Genomic DNA, 8,247 nt, shown 5'->3' on the forward strand with positions numbered 1-8,247 from the left:
CTGTTACACCTCATCCTATCCCTACACCCCCTGATCAAGAGTCCCTCCCCCCTTTCCTGTAGCCCCTTTCAGTCCTGGGAGGCCGCTCTAAGGTCTCCCCAGAGCCTTCTCTTCTCCAGCTGAACCCCCCAACTCTCTCAGCCTGTCCTCACAGGGGGGTGCTCCAGCCCCCCGAGCATCTTCGTGGTCACCTCTGGCCCTGCTCGAGCAGGTCCGTGTCCTTCTGCTGTTGGTGCCCCCAGAGCTGGACCCAGCACTGCAGGGGGGTCTCCCGAGAGCAGAGCAGAGGGGGATAATCCCCCCCTCGCCCTGCTGCCCACACTGCTCTGGATGCAGCCCAGCACACAGGTGGCTTTCTGGGCTGCCAGCGCACATTGCTGGTTCAGGGTCAGCTTTCCATCCTCCAACCCCCCCCCCCCCCAAGTCCTTCTCCTTGGGGCTGCTCTCAATCTACTCCTTGCCCAGCCTGAGTTTGTGCTGGGGATTCCCCCAGCCAACGTGCAAGCCCTTGCCCTTGTTGAACTGCAGGAGTTTTGCACGGGCCCACCTCTCCAGCCTGTCCAGGTGTCTCTGGATGGATCCCTTCCCTCCACATCCCGGTGAGGGGTACCGCAAGGAGCATCACTCCAGGTTTTGGGCATTAGGACACTTATGGTCTCCTCCGTAGGTTGCTGCCACGACCAAATCTCAGCGCATCACCGACCTGCCTTGTAGCACAACTCTCACGTCCTACAAAGTTGTTCCTGTCTGCGACCAGGCTCGCCAAACCCCATCTTCAGTCTGCTGAGGAAAAACATGACCTCAAGCAACGGTGCCAGGCCCCAGCGTTTGCTAACGTCAGAGCAGCAGTCTGATGCTGGAGGACAAGCTTACACAGGACCATGAAGCCTGCATACAAATTAATTATGCTGCAGTGGAAAGATGTCACAGCACTAAGCGTGCCGTAACGTAAGTCTTGGAGCAAAGCTGTAGCATTGTAAAACAAAAATGTGGCACAATACCAGCTGCAAACATTGTTAGCGGAGGCTGTGCTACGACAAGTAGTTACAAATTGCCGTGCAGCCGTCACACACTATTGCATTATACTGCAGAATAGTATTGTTCCACGGTGCTGCGATCGCGGGAAACCCACGGCAAGCTGCCATTCTTTGTTAGAGCCGTAAACAGTTCGTATTCACTAGAAAACTGCTTTTTAAAATAACGATTTCTTTTTACAAATTCTGCTTCTGAAGCAGCTGACTATAAATAACTAGTTCTCTTGGGGATAGTAACCGAACCCCTCGGGAGAGGTTTTCTTGCTGCTCCGAAGGCAGTTCCCATACGATGGCAGCAGAGGGCTGCAGCTGGTTTAAAGGACTTTTCCCCAGTAGGTTGTTTTTTTTTTTTTCTCCCCAAAGACAGTTGTTTGTTTTGGTTTTTTTCTGGAACTTTATTGAAGGAAGAACTTTCCTTAGCGAAACTGAAATAGAAACAAACGAAAAATCAACCCCATGTATAATGATGGGGCATCGTCTGATAACGGCTGCTTAAATGAATGACAACGAGAGTGGGAATGCCATGACGATGTGACCATGATTGCAATATTTTTTCGTGAAAGATAAATTAGACAAGTGTGCAAAAATAATGGGCCTCCAAGGCATTTCTGTGTAGACTGACTATCCAGTTGAGCAGCACCAGCTAGGTACAGCCTAAAGACTTACGTTGTCCCAGTTTCTTTTTCCATCTGGGAGATAGCTGGCAGTGCCTGGCCGAATCATTCTGCCTCTGTAAATCCTTCAGCAATTCCGTTGCACGCAGCGAGGTATCGTTCACCTCATCCCCGTCGCTGCTTTGCTGGTTTGTGCCTCTGTGTTCCACCACAAAAGGGCTGCGTTTCAGGAATGCCAGAATAAAGAATTTCAGACTGCCACACTTGTTCATTTATGCCAATATCAATGTTTCCAGTAGTTACCAGATACCATTGCTTGGGGAAAGAATATAATAAAACGGGATGTATATGGATTATCCTTCTTCTGGTACAGCTTTCCGGAGCCTGACGGTGGTTTAAGGGTTTCCCGAGTCTGAAGCTACATCCAGGCTCCCTCCCATGTTTAATATGCAGTGGTGGACCTACATAAATACATCTAACTACATAATGATTGGCATAATTAACGATAGCAACAGTGACACTGAGTTCTGCGGTTTAATTGCATTGTGTGGTAAAAGTATTATCTTGTGTTTGTTTTAAATTGGTTGAATGAGTCACAGTTGATTTATTTATTTTTTTTTCTTCATTTGAGGCTCTGTAATCTAGTCAGTGTTTGTAAACTGTTTTGAGATGACAGGATGAAAGCTAATAAGGAAAAAAGTACAACTGAGTTGTTATAAACTATGGCGATGGTTCTGCTAGAGTGCTAACTGCTTATTCTATGCATGAGTGGCCTTGCCTTGTGTACCTAATTTATCTTTGCCCTGCCTACACCGAACGTGTGAGCAACATTATGTAAGTCTGGTAAAAATATCAGTTGTGTCTCTGGTGCTCTGCTACTGTCAGTGGCAGAAACGGTGGCAACATTGAACTGACAAGAGCAGGACTGCGGCAGAGTCAGCTTTTCAAACGCCTGGGGTTTAGATGGCAGACACTTGCTGGTTGTTGTTTCTCCAAAGAGCCCGAGCACGTTAGGCTTCTGAAAGGATGCCTAGGAAGCTAGGAGGTAGCCCTAAGCGCGCCGAAGCCGTGTTTAAGCATGTCATTAAATTCCTCTGAAATGGCCATGTGGGCAAGTTCTAAATCTTTTGTGCTATTGAAACAGCACAGTTTTCAGTCATTATTTCATTAATCACAGGCCTGATTTTCAGGAAAATCATGGGAGAGCCCTGTGATAGGAGCGGCACCTATATTTAAAAGTAAAACTAGGTGCAAATAGGAATTAAGAGCGGTTAGATAGGGATACCTAAAGGAAGCTTTTGTGCACCGGGGTGGGGACTGGAGAAGCCCCTGGAAGGCCCCTTCCAGCTCAAATGATTCCAGGGTCCGGGAAGGGGCTCTGCAGTCTGTCAGGCCGGGACAAATTATGTCTGTTTTTGCCAGGGAAGGATTGTGTCTCACTCCCCTCCATCCTGCTCAAACGAGCCTTTTCCATTTTAGTCTCTGGGGGCAGGAGGTATGTGCCAAGCCAGTGTGTTCAGCCTCCCAAAACTGGCCTCATATATTACTTATTTAAGGTGTTTTTCCTTTTCTTTAGAAAATGTATTCTTCCTGTCTTCAGATATCCCCTCTCACCACAAGGGCTAGATGTAAATAACTAGAAAACTATTGAGCAACAGGCAGAAAGCTGGCATTCTTCTGCGGTTTCTCGAATTGTTCTGGGGCATTAAAAGAAAACACCAAATGTGGGAGGCAAGAGACAATACTGGAAAATTTGCACCACTAGGACCAGCACTAATAAGAGCAGCATCTAGTGTGCTGTAAGCATTACAAAATGGAAATAATAGTAATATAAACTGCAGAAGAAAGACATAATGCCTCCAAGTTTTGTGTCACTTTGTATGCAGTCTTAGGCAGTGAAATTTCTGCAGTACTTACCCTGTTTAAATCAAATTTTTCCTCATTTGCCAAATGTTTATTCTCTCTCGAGGTTTCATTGAAACTCTGAAACGTTATTAAGGCGCTTAGATACAGCCTTTCATTTATACTTGAAGAAGGCAGTTTAAGGCTTGTTACAAAATGATAAAAGTACACAATTAGTGGGGAATTGTTGACTCATCCAGCACAGGCTCTGCTCTGCGTTGTGCAAGGATATGGAGCGAATTGAGGCATTGTTTTGTACCATCCTTAATGAATTCTCAGGATAAAATCTCCATGCCCTCCTTGGCTGGCATTTCTATTGAAGGACCGGCGGCAGAGTGTGGAAGGGCTGATGTATGGCACAGGGCTAAGAAGGGCAGGAATGTATACATCCAGCGTCCCAGACCTCGGAAATGGTTTCATCTGCTGAGGAGCTGATCAGAATTTTGATAACACAAAGCCCAATTTTATTGTTATTTTGCTTGCGGAACTGTGCAGCGATACGGATGAGACGCAGCTGGAGGAATTAAAAGGAAAAAAAAAAAGATAATGGAAAATTTAACAAAAAAATAGGTAAACAGGGAAAAAATAAGAGGTAATTATTTAATACATTCCATGCAGTGAAGGACTGAGGTTAATCATGGCCTGGCTGCTCTGATGCTCACTGCAGTTCTGTGATGCTGCATCATCCGTGTCCTCACTGCAATATCAAACCCAAGCGGCATCCTGTTGAAACTTAGGGCTGCAGAAAACCACAGCAGGATCTTCACTAATACACAGAATTTCCAGATGTCCTTGTTGCTCTTAGGATCATAAGTGTCTTGGTTTGGGGCACGTGAGGCAGAAGCAGATTTAATGCCAGGACTTGCCATTTTCTCCCTGCATCTTCCACCTCATTTTGGACAGTGATGGTGACTGAGATAAATTAACAATGCTCTGGCCTTCTACCGTGCCTGTCAACCAAGGATCTTAAAGCACTTTGCGTGCATTAAATCACAGAGCTGTGTAACGTGCCCTGTGGAGGAGGTAACCCTTATCTAAATAATGCTGAAGCAGGAGGAGCCGAGGGACTTCTTCAAGGTTGTTTAGAAGATACTGGAGGCAGCATCCAGAGTCCCAGCTCTTGCTTCCTGGCTTAGATGATGGCACTAAATGTTTGGATGGAGAAAATGTAGGACTGAAAGAGGCAAGGCAGTGGGTGGATGAGGTGGATGCAAAGGTGGTGCAGGTTTGTGCCCTGTGTATACTGTTGATATTTCATCAGATATTAAAGGTTTACCTCGCATCAGAGTTGTTCCTCTGCAGTTGTCAAATCTAGCTGAGGATCTGGCCTCTAGATTTTCCAGTCTGCTCCTTCCTTATAAATAGTCCTTATATTTTTCCTATCTTCAGCTTTTCTCCATCTTCCAGTTTTGCAGAGAAATAGAGACCAGCACAAAAAAAGAAGTGGATTACTAAGAATTCATTAGCATCTCAAATCAAGTTCCTCTGGTTTTCTGTAGAGCTGAGCAAACCTGTCAGAGTGTAACTGGTGCTCTTCCTTTCTGCTTCTTTTTAAGATGCAATGTTCAGCCCTAAGCAGATGGGAACCTGTCAGCACAACATGGAGATAATTACCCGTTTGAGCCATGGGAAGCTTCATAACAGATAGGAAGTTATTGCAGCCAATACCACTCTGTTTTATGATCTTATCAGTTTTCTCAGGCTGAGCATATTGGTAGGCCCTATTATTCCTTTGAAGAAACACCAAGAAAAACCTTGTTTCCGTAGGGATGCAAATTCTCGTCGAAGTTACAGAGCAACTCCGCAGAAGCCCAGGCGGCTGTCCTGTCTGGGGAGGGAAAATAATCTGGCCTGCAATAGAGGCGTGGAAATATCAAGAAAGTGCAGTAACAAGGGATAGCGTAAATGTTAAAGAAATTAACCTGATGATTGCTTCAAGCTCTGTCTTGCTCTTCACTGCTGCGTATTAAGCAGTCCCGTGTTCCCAGGACCAAAGCTCGTGGCACAGGCTGTTTCCTGGAGATTCACGTGCAACCTCGTGCATCTCTATTGCTGTCAGACACCTCCAGGCATCACTTGCCTGCTTTGCCAACAGCCGGAGCTATCACAGATCTTCGTTTCTTTGTGAACAGTCAGGCACGTCAAGTTATCCCCACCTCCGTCAGCTAGAAAGGGTGAAGGAGTTCACAAATTCTCACCCTGGGTTTTCTTATTATTTTGTAGGTCTGTAGGCTGGCAGAGTTAAAAATCCTTCTGCAGCAAAGTGGAGTCATGGAAATAACCTTCAAGAGCAGGTACCAGGAAGCCAGTACTTGTGTGCAGGTGTCACAGAGCATGAAATCTGCTATTATTCTTAAAAGAATAGCAAACCCGCTCTTTTCAGTACTTTAAAAAGAAAAAAAAAAAAAAGAAAACAAATATAAAAGGCTTTCTTTTTTCTTTATCACAGCAATCCTGCAATTTTATTAGTTACGTATTTTGTGCAGAGGAAAAGGGCTTTATAGGCATCCTGCCAGCACATGCTGAAGATTTTGTCAGGTTTTAAAAAATGTAACAAAGCCACACATCAATTTTTATAACTTTATGTTCAAATTAAGGAGGGGACCAACAAATTTTAGCTCAGTTTTTCTGCGAAAATTGCTGCCTGCTCTGACCTGGTTGCTAAACAATCAGGATTTGTTGTGTAAAAAGGAAAAGATAAGACAAATAAACCCAGCCTTTGGAAAATTTTCAGTACGTGAATTGAGTTCACAAGTTCTTCCTCATCCTTTTGTAATGAGAAAGTTGTGGGAGGAGATGAAGGTTATTGCAGAGATCCTCTCGTGATAGCTGAATGGAAATGTGCAGGTGTTTTCTGCTTCCTTAGATCCAGCCTGTTAGCTGAGCCTTTTTTGGGAGCTGTGCTGATAATTATCACACTACAGGATGCCACCCTCTAATCTTTCCCTATCTGCCGTTTGAGAGAGTGGTGCGGAGCTTAAGATAGTAATTTGTGGTGGCAGAAACATCGCTTGAGCCGTTTGAAAGCCGGCTGGCAGAAGCGTGCCAGCGCGCAGGGGGGAAAGTACATCTGCAGGGGACTGCCAACGGGCGGGGGGGCATCACCGCTGCAATTTTAGCATAGCCTTTGGATCAGTAATTTTGTAATTCAGTCTGATTACGGGATGAAAAGAGTCGCGCTCTTAAGTTTTCTGGGGAACTACCTGCCTGAAATACCGACGGCCCTTGCTGCAGGCGCCAGTTGAATTTTGTCCTGGCCAGCACCCAGCAGGTTCACCCGCAGACCCTGCAGATGTTTACGGCAGCGGTTCACCCTTCGCGGGGCCCTGCTGACGGGGAGGCAGAGAGGTGGCTGAGCAAGGCAAATAGCTGGTGTGTCAGAGAGAGAAGGGTGTGCTTCTGGGTGTACAAATACATTTCCCTTTGCTGAACGCAACAACAAAAAAATCTGTTTCTCACACCCATGGGCCAGAAATGTATTTTATGCAAACTAATAAAATTGTCTCACAAAGATAAAAACAAACCCAGCGTTATAATTGGCTTCATGGCTTCCCTCAAACCTGTTCCGGGGTTTGTCTGAGCCCCACTTTGGGTGAGTGCTGCTGCCACCCGCCCCAGCTGTGGCGAGCGTGAGCTTTATGTATTCCAGTCAGACAGGTTGGCTACAGCAGCACCCGTTCCTCCTCTCTAAAGCTGACTCGAGAAGATTTCTAAATTCTTTTAGTGAGTGTAAGAGATTTAAAAAACAGCTTCTGAGATGATGCGTGTATGATGTTTGCAATCACCTTAGCAAGTAATTCCCCACCACCTTGAAAACACCTTTCCCCTGAGCACCTGTCAGTATCTTACAAATATTAGCAAATTTACTATTTGTTTGTGAGAAAGGAAATTATTCCCATCCTTCCTTTCTAGGTGAGGCAACCCGAGGCATAAAGACATTTAATATACAACCAGGCAAGGACTTCAGGAGCCCTAATTCCCTGCTCCCAGTTGTAACCAAAGCTTAATTCCACAGCACTTGTAAAATGCAGATTCAGAGCTGTGCATCTATTTGAGATTTTATTCCACCACCCACAGGCCCTTTTGTAGCAATCTGCTCCCTACTTGCTTTCAGTGCTATTAATTATGGTTCAGCATGCTGTTGTACCTGAGGTTGCAGTTGCATTTCCAGGGTATAAACCCTTGTTTATTTGCATAATGGCTAAAGTCTTTTTCCCCCTGTTTCTGGGATGTTGTCTAGTGTGACAACGATTTGTTCGGGAGAGCTGACATTTTTGCATATTATAAAGTATTTGCTTGTGTGTGTGTACATATATATATATAAAAATAGAATATATATATTCTAATTATATATCTGCTGCATTTCTGCTCAGAGAAATAGAGCAAGGCATTGGGAGAGTAGAATTCTTTGATCATGTTTAAATTAATTTCTCTGGTTTCTCCCAACCTGGAAAAGACTCTGGGGGAAGAGGGGATGAACAGGGTGTGAGGGGCTTGGGAAGATGAAAGGGAAAATGAGAAGAAGCTGATATATTACTTCTTTTTCCAATATTGCAACATGGTCATAGCCATTGAAAGGAGGTATAAAAAATACTGACGTTCACTTTGGAACAGCAGCAGGGACAAAGTTACGCTTAGAAAATTGTGCATGAAGCTCCTCGAGCAGAATCAAGGCCCAGAACAGTATATGTGCATGC

This window comes from Strix uralensis, chromosome 22 (assembly GCF_047716275.1).
Source record: "Strix uralensis isolate ZFMK-TIS-50842 chromosome 22, bStrUra1, whole genome shotgun sequence".
Lineage (NCBI taxonomy): Eukaryota > Metazoa > Chordata > Aves > Strigiformes > Strigidae > Strix > Strix uralensis.